The sequence below is a fragment of the Schistocerca gregaria genome, chromosome 7 (assembly GCF_023897955.1).
Source record: "Schistocerca gregaria isolate iqSchGreg1 chromosome 7, iqSchGreg1.2, whole genome shotgun sequence".
Classification (NCBI taxonomy): Eukaryota; Metazoa; Arthropoda; class Insecta; order Orthoptera; family Acrididae; genus Schistocerca; species Schistocerca gregaria.
The window spans coordinates 178,936,950-178,954,908 of NC_064926.1; positions in this window are offsets into that span (position 1 = coordinate 178,936,950).

Here is a 17,959-nt window from a genome sequence, read left to right on the forward strand (position 1 = left end):
ACAGCCGTAATTTTCCCGAGGGCATGCAGCTTTAAGGAGAGCTGCATCAAACCGGTCTCAGGATTGAAGACCACCACAACAACAACAAGTCTTGATTGAGCAGTGTTATGGTGAGCTAGGCGATAGTCGAGGAACTCATTTATAAAGTTCAGCAATGCTCAGTGTCGTTCCACAGGCTTGGCGTACTCCAGGACAGATTGCACCCTCTGTCACAACTCGACACGAAACCCGGTGCCTCTTCTAGACGCCCAATGCCAACAGACCTCCTCGATCTGCCGCGTACAGCGGCTACCCGGCTCTCCTTGCTCTGTACTGCCACTGCGGGCGTGTACACTACAATGGCCGTTCGCATCGAGCACTCCGTTGACTCCGCCGGCCGCCTCTGTCTTGTCACTCCGCAGGTCTCACGTCAAAATGTCCGACCCGAGGGGTCAGCTGACGGATTGCCGTCCTACGGGCCAGGTTTCGATTCCCGGCTGGGTAGGGAACTTTCTCCGCTCAGAGACTGGGTGTTGTGTTGTCTTCATCATCATTTCATCCCCATCCGGCGCGCAGGTCGCCCAATGTGGCGTCGGATGTAATAAGACCTGCACCAAGGCGGCCGGACCTGCCCGTAAGGGTCCTCCCGGCCAGTGACGCCAAACGCTCATTTCCATTACGTCAAAATCTCTATCATCGCATCGGATATCACTCTCTGGCCATGATCCGCACAAAAAAGGTTAGAATAAGGGTAGATCACCTTACGCCACAAAATTGAAGCCACCGCCGCCGTATTGGTGTGTCCGTAACGTTTGGTGTCAAGTGATTGTTCTTAACGCATTGCAGTGAATATTTTATACTGTATGAAAGTTCATACTCGGAAATGAGTACCTATTAGACTATGAAAGGGAAGAGGGCAAGTGTCACAACACAGTATACACTCCTGGAAATTGAAATAAGAACACCGTGAATTCATTGTCTCAGGAAGGGGAAACTTTAGTGACACATTCCTGGGGTCAGATACGTCACATGATCACACTGACAGAACCACAGGCACATAGACACAGGCAACAGAGCATGCACAATGTCGGCACTAGTACAGTGTATATCCACCTTTCACAGCAATGCAGGCTGCTATTCTCCCATGGAGACGATCGTAGAAATGCTGGATGTAGTCCTGTGGAACGGCTTGCCATGCCATTTCCACCTGGCGCCTCAGTTGGACCAGCGTTCGTGCTGGACGTGCAGACCGCGTGAGACGACGCTTCATCCGGTCCCAAACATGCTCAATGGGGGACAGATCCGGAGATCTTGCTGGCCAGGGTAGTTGACTTACACCTTCTAGAGCACGTTGGTTGGCACGGGATACATGCGGACGTGCATTGTCCTGTTGGAACAGCAAGTTCCCTTGCCGGTCTAGGAATGGTAGAACGACGGGTTCGATGACGATTTGGATGTACCATGCACTATTCAGTGTCCCCTCGACGATCACCAGAGGTGTACGGCCAGTGTAGGAGATCGCTCCCCACACCATGATGCCGGGTGTTGGCCCTGTGTGCCTCGGTCGTATGCAGTCCTGATTGTGGCGCTCACCTGCGCCGCGCCAAACACGCATACGACCATCATTGGCACCGAGGCAGAAGCGACTCTCATCGCTGAAGACGACACGTCTCCATTCGTCCCTCCATTGACGCCTGTCGCGACATCACTGGAGGCGGGCTGCACGATGTGGGGCGTGAGCGGAAGACTGCCTAACGGTGTGCGGGACCGTAGCCCAGCTTCATGGAGACGGTTGCGAATGGTCCTCGCCGATACCCCAGGAGCAACAGTGTCCCTAATTTTCTGGGAAGTGGCGGTGCGGTCCCCTACGGCACTGCGTAGGATCCTACGGTCTTGGCGTGCATCCGTGCGTCGCTGCGGTGCAGTCCCAGGTCGACGGGCACGTGCACCTTCCGACGACCACTGGCGACAACATCGATGTACTGTGGAGACCTCACGCCCCACGTGTTGAGCAATTCGGCGGTACGTCCACCCGGCCTCCCGCATGCCCACTATACGCCCTCGCTCAAAGTCCGTCAACTGCACATACGGTTCACGTCCACGCTGTCGCGGCATGCTACCAGTGTTAAAGACTGCGATGGAGCCCCGTATGCCATATGCCACGGCAAACTGGCTGACACTGACGGCGGCGGTGCACAAATGCTGCGCAGCTAGCGCCATTCGACGGCCAACACCGCGGTTCCTGGTGTGTCCGCTGTGCCGTGCGTGTGATCATAGCTTGTACAGCCCTCTCGCAGTGTCCGGAGCAAGTGTGGTGGGTCTGACACACCGGTGTTAATGTGTTCTCTTTTCCATTTCTAGGAGTGTATAATCGAGAAGCTCACTTGCTGGGCTCAGCATGACGGTACTCCTGGCTGTATTCTGCACAGTTAGTGCCATCTCCCGTTATTCTAACATCTTTGAGCCACACGTCAATAGCTTTGCCTTTCTCAATCGACCAGGGGGCAAATTCGATGGGCTCAACTGCTCTATGCAAAGAAGAACTCTGAGCACAAACATTTATAAGTAGGAATGATTCACTCGATCATATGCCTTTTTAATGTGTAAGAATTCCAAAAGTTCCGAAAAATTAGACTGCCACGTCATCATTGCCACTTCCCGATATGTTGCCCCAATATTTATTGATCTTCGTCTGATTAGAGCCATCAGTCCCTTTCGTACACCGGAAAAGGGTTTCACACATGCAGTACCATCACAGTTACCTAGGAAATAACAATTTTAATATGACAAGTAGTGTTAAAATGATTTGAGCGTCTATAGTGACAGTATGAGAAAGTAATACTGACTGTGAACTAATGAAGTTAATACTGGCAGTACTTCTCCTACTGTTGCTGCTCCTGCTGCCACTAGTAATAATAATAGTAATGACAATAACAACTATAATGGTAGTGACAGATATAAAATGTGTTTGTAATTGTACAAACTATATGTTATCTGATACAGCCAGTTCTGGAAAAAGAAAATTTAAGGAGGCTGCACAAGCTAAGAATACTAGGTAATTAGAGAGACCTAGTTGGAAAGAAGGATGTACAAGGATTACGAGTACTTACAGGGACAATGGTAATCGATCCTGTTGATTTAGCAACTATATGATTGTCTTGTGAAGCATTTCTCTAATGCAACACGGGGCGTTATTCCAGAGTAATGTTCCTGCTACTGAGAAGGACTTCGAGAAAGTGGTTGAACGATGGAGAAGGACCGAAAGGATTTTAATCTGATGTGAACTGATGTTCCAGCCATGTTGTTCTGACAAGAGCGTTAAGATCGTGTAGAGAGATGAGAGAATGTAGATTGGTAAGACATAGAGAAAACAGGAAAATGAAAATCTCTGCGCTTGTCTGCTCAAAGCCAGGACAGCTGTGCATATGATGGTGAAATATGATCAAAGAATCAAACACCACAGATATTTCGGAACAGACAATCGTAGTTAGTTCCAGGTACCGTGAGCTTGCAGGATAACATCGCTATGATCAATTATCTGAAGCATAAATATTTGTAAAAATTTCTTTTTCAGGTCAAGAGGAAAGAGCTTTTTCTATTTTTGTAGGAAATGGAGTAATGCTGGTGACTCCTTGCACTCTGCAGTTATGCGCTCAGTCCATTTTAGATCTTTATCCATTATTACTCATAGACAGCTTGCTCAGGTAGAAAAGTTATCATTTGTCTCATTTAGGATTAAAGATAGTAGGGATCCTGATATTTTGGGCTAATGAGTGTAGAATGACAAACCAGTACCGTTTGGGGTTTGGATGAGGTTGAGTTGTAACCTTGTATCCTTCGCCCATTTTGCTAGTGCTCACAGGTCGCTACTGAATTTCTCGATACCTTAGGATTTATTGGGCAGTCCTCGTCTAGGAAATACAAGATGTTGATAATCACTTACGACTCAGCGTATAACTTGCTTTAACCGTGAGCACATGGGGAAACCTTAAAGTTGGTATTGAGACACGTTATTGTAGGAAAGTGCTGTATTTTTCCTGGGGAAGATTGTTTTCCGATTAAGATCACAAGGATTTGCCGTCTCTCCTCTCCTGTATGTCCTCTCCAAGCCAGTATGCAAAAGCCGCCTCATCCTATTCATTTCCTCCAGCATGCCGATGGCACTGCCTTTCTTTCACTCTACCGTACACTCCAGAAATCCCAACGGTCGGTCCAGCTCAGTCTCAGTCAGTTTATCTGGCTTGTCAACATCAACACTACCAAATCCAAGGCAATAATTACGGGCTGAACCACCTGTTGCTTCTGCCTCCACAACTTTAACAGTACCATTTACGACTGTTCCATCCAGCTAACGAACACAATAAAGTACCTCGGACTATCACTTCGTTCCCATCTAGTAACTATTCAACAGAAAGCCCACAGTTGACTAAAGTTACTAAAACTCCTAACCGGTTGGACATGGAGATTGAACCCTTCGATTACCCTACACACCTATAGATCCCTGATCTGATCCGTCCTTGCTACGCATATGTTGCGTGGACTTACGCTCCTCCCAGCTTTTATCACTCCCTACAGATCCTTGAATGCCGTGGTCGCTGCCTAACCTTTCGGATCCGCAGACCCTCCCTAACCCGCATCCTGTACCAACATATAATATTCCCCACCCTACTATTCCATTTTGAGCACTTCCTCGTTTCCTGTAAACTCGGTACTACCCCATCCGCCAACCCAGTTTTCCCCCTGCTCACTTCACATGGTGCTCCACCGCGCCACTACCACCTAATTCCCCCTAATGCTACGTCTACCCTCTGTGTCCTCTCTTAACGAAACTTTAGTCGCATTTCTTTGCGCGACCGTGAAATCCACCCTGATGTATACTTATCCTACCAGATCTAGGAGAAATATGCATCTTCCCCTTGTCAGGTCTCCCTTCCACTCCAGTACTCCAATCTTCTCCATCACATCCTGTGGCTTGGTCCCGAACTGGTTCCTCACTGTCCAAATCCCTCCTCCAAACATTCGTCTATTACGCACTACACCGACAATTACGTTTTCCCATGATACTCCATGCCTGGCAACCTGCATTACTCATCACTTCATTCACCTTTGTATATATTTAACCAGTTATCTATTTTAACCAGTCAACACATCGGCCTTTTACCCTTTAACTTATGGAACTGACAGTCTCTCTTTTACTTTGTGTGAAACATTCATTTTCCATTCACCTGAGTCTGTCTTTCGATTAACCAACGAATCATCCTTTTATATTTTAGCTCCTGCAACTGAACTCTGTCTTTTTATGGTGTCAAACATTCATTTTTATAAACCACTATATCTAATTTTATAATAGGAAACTCCGCCCGAACAGGACTCGGAAGACCCAACGGTACTGACCGACCTTCGTGTCGTCCTAAGCCTACTGCCATCACTTGCTGCGGACGTGGCAGGACATAAGGTCAGCACACCGCTCTCCTGGCCGTTGCCTGTTTTCGTGAATAGAGCCGCTACTTCTCAACAGAGTAGCTCTTCAATTTACTTCATAAGGACTGAGTGCACTCCGCTTGCTAACAGCACTCGGTGGTGATCTGACGGAAACCGGTGTTACCACTACCGTAAGGCCATTGGCCCATCTTATAATATGTTGTGAAACGTCCACTTAGAAAAATTAATGAATACGGTGCTGATAAACCTCTTACGTTATTTGGTTTTCAAACAGCTTAGCAGAACTGAACGTACTCAGATATTTCTCTATTCGCTTATTCTCATTAACACTAAACTGGCACACAATATTTTTTAGCGCAACACCATCTGACTTGCAACAACCCCTATAAAATAATAGCCCTGACTAACAATAACCTATAACTTTCATGAATCACTTACCTCACAAAAATCTTCGTTACTCGAACTACTGCAATACAGCGAGCGCCAATACTGCCAGCTAAATAAAAGAATCTAACTACAGAAGGCACTAACTACTGACAGGGATAGTTAGCAAATGAAAGATTTTGATAGAGAACAAACAATGAATTTACCTTAATAGTGTTCAAAAGTCACAATATATATATCAGTTCATGACATCCAGTCTTACAAATTTCGTTTTTCTGACGGGCACAAGTCCAGATCGTCCACTCTTAAAACTCTGCTATCTCTCTTCCCACATCCACCACTGCTGGCGACTCACCTCCAACTGCCCAACGCTACGCGCTGTTCACATCCAACTGCCCAACACTACAATAGCGAATATTTCAACAATGCAAACCATCCACAGACTTCACACAGCACAGTCAGTGATCTTCATATAGAGCGCTACATGGCGTTACCAACATAAAAACCTAAACAGTCTACTTACAATTGTAAAATTTTACTACCATATGGTTAAAGAGCTACCATGTGGGGCGAGGGGAATGAAATAACAACAAAGGAAAAAAATAAGAACGTGATAGTTTCGAAGGTCAGCTATGCGGTAGATTTGAAGGTCGGCTATGCGTCTAGACTGGCTGGAACCACGCTCGAGTGCTAATTACCCCACTATAACCATGTTTTTAGATTTATGGACTGGTTAGGGCACTCCCTAATGCTTACTTTAATAGCGGCCGCCCAGTGGCATAGAAATAACTTCGTAATTTTTCATACTTGCAGCCTCTCTGGTAACGGTAATGCATATCTGAAAACAAAGTTTATAAGGTCATTGAGCTAAAAACAGAGTGCCCCATGAAAAAAGTAGTTCACAGGCTAAAATAATGATTGAAACCTAGACGTGTCATGGGTAGAAAGTAGCACACACCAGTCGTGCTGCACTACACCCTGACATAAAAAGCAACATGTGACAGTGTTTTGAGGAGGGTGATAGTGAACTCACACTAATGTCTTGCTCATCACATTCATCTAATATGAACCCTACGGAAGAAATATGTGACGCTGTCGGGCGCCAGATACGAGCTTACATGATACTGGTTTATAATTTACGTGAATTACTCGACTTGTGCTATGCACCTCCGCTAACCTACAGAGTTCTGCCTAATACATGCCACGCAAAGTCGCTGCTACACTGCGTTTGTAAGGTGGTGTAACATGCTGTCAAGCGAGTGGTCATTTTGTTACGGTGAATCAGTGAATGTCGACAACGAGCTAGGTTGATTAGTGGTCTCGACAACCGTCAAAGTGTGCAGAGCTGCTTTAGAGAACAAGTGAGACACTGGTTTCAATAGATTTAAGGTATTCCTTCTGCAGGGGAATTTCTCCTGCTTTCTTTTTAGTTGGGCTCGTACCAGTCACGTGATACACATCATTGGATTGTATCGTACGAAAACTAGACTGCCAAATTCGGTTACCCTAGTAAGAAACGGAAGTATGATGTTATGAAGCGCCGGTGCGTTAATGATATGCCATAAAAGTGACGTTCCCCACGGCAGCGTCCTGGGACCTCTGCTGTCCCTGATCTATATAAATGACCTGGGTGACAATCTGAGCCGTTCTCTTAGGTTGTTCGCAGATGATGCTGTAATTTACCGTCTAGTAAGGTCATCCGAAGACCAGTATCAGTTGAAAAGCGATTTAGAAAAGATTGCTGTATGGTGTGGCAGGTGGCAGTTGACGCTAAATAACGAAAAGTGTGAGGTGATCCACATGAGTTGCAAAAGAAGTCCGTTGGAATTCGATTACTCGATAAGTAGTACAATTCTTAAGGCTGTCAATTCAACTAAGTACCTGGGTGTTAAAATTACGAACAATTTCAGTTGGAAAGACCACATAGACAATATTGTGGGGAAGGCGAGCCAAAAGTCGCGTTTCATTGGCAGGAAACTTAGAAGATGCAACAAGTCCACTAAAGAGACAGCTTACACTACACACGTTCGTCCTCTGTTAGAATACTGCTGCGCGGTGTGGGATCCTTACCAGGTGGGATTGACGGAGGACATCGAAAGGATGCAATAAAGGGCAGCTCGTTTTGTATTATCACTTAATAGGGGAGAGGGTGTGGCAGATATGAAACGCGAGTTGGGATGAAAGTCAGTAAAGCAAAGACGTTTTTCGTCGCGGTGAGATCTATTTACGAAATTTCAGTCACCAACTTTCTCTTCCGAATGCGAAGGTATTTTGTTGAGCCCAACCTACATAGGTAGGAAGGATCATCAAAATATAATAAGAGAAATCAGAGCTCGAACAGAAAGGTTTAGGTGTTCGTTTTTCCCGCGCGCTGTTCGGGAGTGGAATGATAGGGAGATAGTATGATTGTGGTTCGATGAACCCTCTGCCGAGCACTTAAATGTGAATTGCAGAGTAATCATGTAGATGTAGATGTAGATTTATTGCAATCAAAAAACAGAACTGACAAGTCACTATTAAAAAATGTAAGCGATTGCAAACGTATAACTGAATATTCAGCTTACCTTTGTTTTGCGTTCTAGATTAAACTACATTTTAGCGTTGCCTGGCACGTGACCTGATGCAGTCAGGTATGGGATGTACATTTTTGCTCACGTTTAAAGTCATAGTTACTTAAACAGGAAGTATAATGATTTTAGCAGGCAGAAACAGAGCTCAGCCTCTACAAAGCAAATATGTGGATTTTAGTGGCCACCTGATTAAACTTCCAGGTACTGTAAGACAGCGTCGAAGTGTCTGAGTTACAGCTGTCTGAGGAAAGCAGCAGTGCTACAAGCAATCTCGGGGAGTTTGTCGTAAAATTATTTTATTTCGTTTGTTTTTCGCGTACTAATGAAACCAAGGTGATGATGCAGTGGAAAACTGGCAAGAAAATGGTCCACAAAAGATTTAAAATATAACACAATATTGAGAGGTCTTATAACAACAACAAATGATGTGTTACCGTCCATCATCTCATGGAAATTAGATGTACAGCACAAACCAAATCTCGTCCCTTTCCGACACCATGGAAGAATGGTTTGAAAACAAACAGATAACAAGTGTAGCTCTGGTAGTTTTAAATTCTGCATATAACACTGCCAACCATACAGTGCTCATCAAGAATCCCTACAAAACCATTAAGAACCATAAGCTCACAAAAACTAACTGAATATTTATTACAGAACAGACAGTTTCTTGTAATCCTGGAGGGTAGGAAAAGTATATGGTACCGACAAAAGAGCTGTCTAGCTCAGGGCACTAACCTGGTACCCATTCTATTTAAGCAACCAACATCAGACCATACAACCCAGCTATCGTGCGCTGATGATTTAGATATTTTCGCACGAGAAAAGAGCTTAGAGGAAGTATAAGTGAAACTGAAACACTCGTTAAACATATATCTGAATAGTTCCAAGAGAACGCCCTTAAATCAGATTCTTGAAGATACATGGTACCTCTTACCACCTTCGCTAAAAGCAAAAAACAGAAAGCTGAATGTCACCTGGAATGGAAGCAACCTGATACATACGTGGACGATTAGTCACATATAAATGTCACTGTGAGAAGACTCGCCAAAGTGTTGCCGACAGGGACAGTATCTTGAAGAAACTAAGGAATAGTTCATAGGGAGCCAGACCACTTGTCCAAGAAAAGTTATCCAATTGTTTTTCCAAGGCAGAATATGCGTGCTCCGTATGCTCCAGGTCCGCATATGCCAAATACACTCCTGGAAATTGAAATAAGAACACCGTGAATTCATTGTTCCAGGAAGAGCAAACTTTATTGACACATTCCTGGGGTCAGATACATCACATGATCAGACTGACAGAACCACAGGCACATAGACACAGGCAACAGAGCATGCACAATGTCGGCACTAGTACAGTGTATATCCACGTTTCACAGCAATGCAGGCTGCTATTCTCCCATGGAGACGATCGTAGAGATGCTGGATGTAGTCCTGTGGAACGGCTTGCCATGCCATTTCCACCTGGCGCCTCAGTTGGACCAGCGTTCGTGCTGGACGTGCAGACCGCGTGAGACGACGCTTCATCCAGTCCCAAACATGCACAATGGGGGACAGATCCGGAGATCTTGCTGGCCAGGGTAGTTGACTTACACCTTCTAGAGCACGTTGGGTGGCACAGGATACATGCGGACGTGCATTGTCCTGTTGGAACAGCAAGTTCCCTTGCCGGTCTAGGAATGGTAGAACGATGGGTTCGATGGCGGTTTGGATGTACCGTGCACTATTCAGTGTCCCCTCGACGATCACCAGAGGTGTACGGCCAATGTAGGAGATCGCTCCCCACACCATGATGCCGGGTGTTGGCCCTGTGTGCCTCGGTCGTATGCAGTCCTGATTGTGGCGCTCACCTGCACGGCGCCAAACACGCATACGACCATCATTGGCACCAAGGCAGAAGCGACTCTCATCGCTGAAGACGACACGTCTCCATTCGTCCCTCCATTCACGCCTGTCGCGACATCACTGGAGGCGGGCTGCACGATGTTGGGGCGTGAGCGGAAGACGGCCTAACGGTGTGCGGGACCGTAGCCCAGTTTCATGGAGACGGTTGCGAATGGTCCTCGTTGATACCCCAGGAGCAACAGTGTCCCTAATTTGCTGGGAAGTGGCGGTGCGGTCCCCTACGGCACTGCGTAGGATCCTACGGTCTTGGCGTGCATCCGTGCGTCGCTGCGGTGCAGTCCCAGGTCGACGGGCACGTGCACCTTCCGCCGACCACTGGCGACAACATCGATGTACTGTGGAGACCTCACGCCCCACGTGTTGAGCAATTCGGCGGTACGTCCACCCGGCCTCCCGCATGCCCACTATACGCCCTCGCTCAAAGTCCGTCAACTGCACATACGGTTCACGTCCACGCTGTCGCGGCATGCTACCAGTGTTAAAGACTGCGATGGAGCTCCGTATGCCACGGCAAACTGGCTGACACTGACGGCGGCGGTGCACAAATGCTGCGCAGCTAGCGCCATTCGACGGCCAACACCGCGGTTCCTGGTGTGTTCGCTGTGCCGTGCGTGTGATCATTGCTTGTACAGCCCTCTCGCAGTGTCCGGAGCAAGTATGGTGGGTCTGACACACCGTTGTCAATGTGTTCTTTTTTACATTTCCAGGAGTGTATGTCAATATAAGCCAATATGCAGACTAACAACAGGGTGCATGGGGAGCTACATAGAGTGGCCGGATTCTCAGACACTGAATCTCGAAAAATTGCAACTGAGCATGAAGAAAAATTTGAACGGATTTTCGATGAATGCGACAATGCTTCATGCGGACCTGGTACATTTAAATCCCATAAAACAAGGGAATTTCAGTAAAAGTGGCGTTCATGAAAAGGTTTCCTAAAATATTTCGTTTGGTTTGTGGGGCGTTCAACTGCGCGGTCATCTGGGGTCGTACAAAGTCATATTTTGTACACAATCCACTTTTTACACAGTCCAATCTAGCCAATGTCACGAATGATGATCATGATAATGAAATGATGAGGAGAGAATACAAACACCCAGTCCCTGGGCAGAGAAAATGAAAAGTTTTCCTTAAATTATATGTACCAGTTTCATTTCACACAAATGGTGTCATACCATATCTGTTTTATACTTCTAGGGAATCATAATTATATGATTTCATTATGTTCGATAGTAACTCGGAAAGTACAGTCGAATAAGTCAGGGAAGAATCGACTATTTTCTGTCTAGTTGTACTACGAGGATCTATTGTTTAACGAATTCACGTCATCTGATGATGACTTTCTGAGAAATAGAGTCCACAAATGATACCATTGTGTAGCCTGAAGCTGAAATATATCATTAAAAATAACAAAATAACATTAAACAATCTGTCCAAAATGACAGTGTGATAATTTAAGATGCTAATGACAAGCATTAAGGAATGAAGTGAGAAGGTTCACACAGTTTCCGGTTGAGAGAGAAATACTTTCTGCTTTGTAGATGGCGGCTTTAAGAACTTTGAAAGGTAGCTGAAGTTGGTATACCATTAACATAGTGAAAATCTTTGTTAACTTTCTAGGCTAGAGAGTTACCCTCTGGCAAGCCACCATGCAGTGTATGGTGGAGGGTACAACCTCCCTCACCCCACCCTTTTCCACCCTCTTTGGCAGTTTGCACTCGGCACTAAAGACTCCATTATTCTTCTGCGTCCTCCTGATTCCTGTACTTCTGCTCCTTTTGGTGTTGCGAACTCGTGACTACCTTGAATCTAATTGTCGCCCTGGCAGAAGTGAATTATTATTTTCGTGTGAGACATACTAGCCTGTTTTCCGCAGCGCTTCCGAAGGTTAAATGTAGTCGAGACATAAATTGCGGTCAGGTGCGTTTTCACTAGGGCTCGCCGGATATACGGATGTATTCAGTTACATGTAACTTTGTTTCTTTTTGATTCATTAGTTAATTTAAGAAAGACAACAGTGGGCTTTCAGTACTCATTCAAATACTGTTGTTGAAAAACTTCTTGTGCCTGATGGCGGTTAGTAACAACCAGAACCTGTAGTAGCTCGCTGTGAAGCGAAATAATTTTCAACAAATATCTGCAAGCTGTGGGGGCGCCACCTGCTGTGAATATTTCTTCCATAGGCGGTTGCTGAGCCGTTCTGTGATTCTCTCGCGTTGAATAAACAAATCAGTTACGAAGTGCGGAAGCTAATCTCGGGATCATATCATGTTTTTCCAATAACTGTACTGGAAGACTGTAACTGGTAAGATATGAACCGGCGATCGATTAATCAAATGATATATGATATTTTCGTCTTTTTACATACGTTATATTAAACGCACTCTTATTTTTGATCAGCTACCAGTCTTTGCACGAAGTGAAGATTTTCTTCAACTCTTTCGTCACTTGGAAACTTAACAGACCTCTCTGTGAGCTTGTGAATAGCTTCAGGGAGCTATGAACGCCGTATCCCATGTCATTTGTATCACACACGGCATCAGACCTTTCACTCTTTGTTCTGGCGCTCAGAACGCAACTTGCTCTACTGTTTCCCACAGGCACGGCGGAAAGGTAACATCTACGACTCTGGTGGGGAAGAGAAGTAAACTATCTGTGTCGCAGTCTACCTCAGCCCTCCCACTTTTAATGTGCCACCGATGTATGTAATTTGGATAATAATAGCACATACAGGGAGTTTCAGGAGGAATAGTAAGTAGCTTAGCAGATGATAATATAGAGAATCCAGACAAAGCATTTTATATAATATGGGTCCAACCTTTATAGGTTACAGACATAAGATTTCATTTGCGTCTTTGTACTCCAGGTTCTATGGTTCTTTATCACTGTACTTTTTTAAATAATTCACGTTGTGACGTTAAGTTTGAGTTTAATAACCGAATATTTCGAGTTCCCAGTGGACGGAAACCATGTGGCAGACCGGGACTGGAACCTCGGACTTTCGCCTGTGGCGGCCATGTTGAGGACCGACTAAGTTCTGCAAGTGCGACTCTGGGCTTACAGGTATCATCCTCCTGGATTCCTGGGATTGTCCCAGAAAAAAGGCGATTGCTTTTTAAAATCTCCAAGCTCCAGGAACGCAGCTAAAAAAATCTCCCGAATTTTTTTCGTCGCAGAACAGTCCGGCGCGCGTTAAGTCATAAAATTGGCGGCTGGTCTCGAAGTTTCTACGGGGTATGTCGGAATCATTCGGAGCATTCACGGCGCCTATGGCCTGCTTCCCATTGCAGCCAACTTCCACATATCCGTGTGAAATTTATACCACTTCCGCTGTTTAGTAAGATGCGCGATTCGTGCAGACGAGTTTGTCGGCTGTGAGTTCGGAATCAGAAGTGCATCAGCATTCTACCGCGACCTTCATTGTGTAGTTAATTAGTGATCAGAGCTGGCGGGGGCTGGACGCATTTTTTGTTTGTAAGCATTTACGTGAATACTTTTGGTGTTACATACTGAGTACAACATTATGTCGGGTTCGGAAAGCCCAATGCAGACATCACCGGAAAAGAGGACAGTCAAGTGTCATACAAGCTTTGACGAAACTTTGTTGAATGATCCTCTGTTTACTGATTGGATTAAAGAAAAATGAGATGATTTCAGCGATGAATGTAAAGTATGCAGAAGCCGTATCACACTTAAATATGGAGATAAAAGAGCAATGACTGTGTGTTCACATGATAAAAAACATAAATCATGTCTCAAAAACAAGACAGATGACATCAATATCTAGCTTCTTTAATGAAAAATCAGTCGCGAGAAGAAGATTTAATTACGGCTGCAGACGTTACGTGTCTATGTAATGGAGTTAATCATCACCACAGATAATGAAGTCAAGGCTGTACAATAATTTATTTCCCACGATATTTCCTGATTCCGAAGCTACAAAGAAATCAGCGCGTCGTCGAACTAAAGCTATGTTTATTTGAGAAAATGTAATAGCCCCGCTGTCTAAAAAAATACTGATATCCGATCTGCATCATTTGACGTATTTCTCAATAGACAGAGGTCTTGTAAAAAAGGAAATTTAAAAACGTTTCCAGTTACACCTGGAGCTGGTTTCAAACAAGGTTTACTTGACTTTTATCAACACCCTGCTGAATCTAGTGAAGCTTTCATAACACAGACCTATGAAGTTTTATAGGTAAACGGCTTATCCTCGGCATCAGTATCTCCACTATCTGCATATAATGCTTCAGTCAACTATTGAGCTCACAAGTGAGTTTTTTAAAACAGAAAATCCAAGTATTCTGAAGGCGAATTGTGAGTGCCAAATCTTACATAACGGCAACAACTACAACTGTACAGGTTTCGCATTCAAGGTTTATAGCGAATTTTCCGCAAATGCGAGACAAACTGAGGGGCTTAAGGAACTCTTCAATTTCGGTCATCTAGAGAACAAATCTGTAATTCGCCACGTGCCTATATACTGGTTCATTTTGCTTACAGCTTCAGACATACTTCTTCTTTAATTGGCAGTTTCTGATTTGGAAGGCTTTTAAAAATAAGAAATGTCGTCCATTATGCCACTGCTATTTTGTTCGCAACATAATGCCAAATTTTGATAACTCTATTTAAATAACAGGGACGTGACAATAATACATACAGTGAGCTATGTCCAATTATAACAGAACTACGAACCAAAAATGCCGGCAGAAGAAATAAATTCTGCGGACAGCCAACGATGCCATGTCTGAGTAAGCTGACGGTCAGTGAGCAAAATAATTTTAAAGAAGATGTAGACAAATACCTGCAGCGTTGTTCAGTTTATTTGAATAAATGGTAAGAATGTGATAACTCTGTTTACAGGAAATGAACGCTTTTAACAATGGACAAAGAAATTGACTAGAAAGAATACAGGGTCAGAGCGATTCTCCGAATGTGCCAATAAATGAGTATAAACTGTAGGATGATTCCTGTACACTGAGAGAAGTTTGTGAAGTGGTGGTGAGTAAAACAGACCTCTGCTGGGTAAATTTTTGTGAAGAATGTAAAGATGACTCTAAAAAATAAATAAAAAAATTTGTTACTTTCGCTTTATAGCTCTGTATCGCCAACGCCACCACTGAACGTGGTTTTAGTGTTGTTAACGAACTGTTGTCAATAAGTAGCAATCGGATAAATGAAGCCCACATCAAATCCGAAATGCAGGTGTGTTCTAATTTCACTTTCACCTGTAAAGAATTTTGTGATTTAACTGTTGCTAATCCAAAGGCACTACAAGTTGCATACAATGAAAAAATAACATATCAAAACTATTTAACTATTTTGATTTTCATTGATATCTTATTTCACCTCTAGAATTTTTGAAAGACAAGAGTTGGAAACAGAGCTCACGAACGAGCCCCCTCCCCCACCCCCACAATCCCCCCTCCATCCTCCCCACTCCTGACAGTCTCATTATCGCCATACCTTCCGAACTTAACAGTCCTCCTGCATAACTTGCGCGACTAGCTTTCCCAGAAGAAAGGATACTGCGAAGCCACAGCCTGAGTGTGTGGCAAAGGTTTAGTGCAAATGGTTCAAATGGCTCTGAGCTCTATGGGACTTAACTTCTGAGGTCATCAGTCCGCTAGAACTTAGAACTACTTAAACCTAACTAACCTAAGGACATCACACACATCCATGCACAAGGCAGGATTCGAACCTGCGACCGTAGCGGTCTCGCGGTTCCAGATTGTAGAGCCTATAGCCGCTCGCCCACCCCGGCCGGCGGCAAGGGTTTCAAAGCACTCTAAGCAGCAGGGCGAAAATTCGTTGTGATGCTATTTGTTAGTCGTTCAGGGTTTATAGTGTATCGTTTGAGCATTACACATGTATTTTCAAAGGCAGAATGTGGCGATAAGGTATTTGTGTACACTGTTTAGTAATGGAAAAGCTGCTGCTACTTGTAGAGAAAACAGTAGACGATTTCCTAGTCAGAGAATACCAGATTAAAGAATGTTTACTTTTTTTCAGTAAACTGAATCAGAATGGTGCTGTCATATTTCAACGAACAGGTTGTGATTGAAGTCGAAAATACTATTTAGTTGGTTGACAGTAGTCCTTTAACAATCACACGCATAATTTGTACACGTATTGGTATTTCACATGCAAAGATATGGGAGATATTATTTATGTACGGCCTCTTTCTGCATTATTTTCGAGAAGGAGATGAAGTTAGACAACTGTAATTTTTTCGTTGGGTAATTACAAATTGCCGAATTATTCCTTTAATGTTGTTTATTGATGAAGCCACTTTTGCTCTTGACGGTGTCAAGAGAACTTTTAACTCACGAAGGGGGATGGGTGCTATCAGCTGCAGCGGGACATTAAGCGGAATCAGTGGACCGGGATTCGAACTCCGGATCTCTTGGTTACTAGGCAGGCGCCGTAACCACTGCGGCATCTTGGATACGACGTTAGGGCAGGTGCACGGACTACCTCGCCCCGCACACGGCCGATCCACACTCCCACCGAGCGCCACCTATCCGCAGTCCTTGTCCATTACACTCCCATTCGCTACTCAGAGGTACAACGCATTCCTATAAACTTAACATTTCCTGGAAGATGGATCGGAAGAAATGGTCATTTTTTCTTGGCTCCTAATACCTGTGCTTAATATCCCTTCAGAGTACTGAGAGGCTACGCACAAAGACAAAGGAAACACAAGAGACGAATTAGGCGTTCGGATTATGAATAGTGATACCTTCCATGAAAGAACGCAAGGATATCAGAAGAGTTACTCTTTGTGTTGTGAGGAGAATTCGAAACTTAATCGAAGTTAGGGGTATAATTTATTGAAAATAAATGTCAAATTTAAGCAACTGCCTTTGCTTATCTCCTACGGGTAATAATTTCGGGTTGTATTTTAACAGTTATATCAATGTAACCAATAACACATTTGTTACACTGAATGTTTTATTCATATTGGTGTGTACTGCTACCTACTAAAATTTACTACTTCCTCTGGCGCAACCCATATGAATTGTTTTAATAATAATCACGTCTTCAAGTCAGTACTTAAGAGAAATAACTCATAGGATAAACATTTGTCGGAAAATTTAAATGCATGTGTCAGGCAACTGATTTAAAAGGTATAGTATAAACAACCTAGAATAACTTTGACAACTTCATAATTTACAAGACATAAAATCGATGCATACAGTCACCATTTTCGACATTTCACTCACCCCACCGACTCTGAACACTAGTCTGCAGACTATAGCCAGGTGACAGTATTTCTCTTAGACTTTTGAACCTATATTTTGGTAAATCTTTCTGTAGTGTTTGTCTAAGTGTTTGCTATTACCCCGCTATTTCGTATATTGTTGGTTGTACCTGTTGACTGAGGAACAGTGTCGGTTTCGCTGTAAGGTGCGGACATATCCGGAAGAACAGATACCATTATTGATCTTGCAGGTCTTGAAGAATGAAACTACAGTGAAATCCAGACCATTAGCTTACAGGCGTTGATAAATATCAATCGGGACAGTTGAAAATGTGTGCCCCGACCGGGGCAACTAATGGTATGTATTTTGCTGTAATTTTATTCTTCGAGAGCTGCAAGATCACTAATGGTATTTGTTGTTTCGGACATGTCAGAAAGAACACACACCATATTCATACAAATAAGGCTGACCCGAC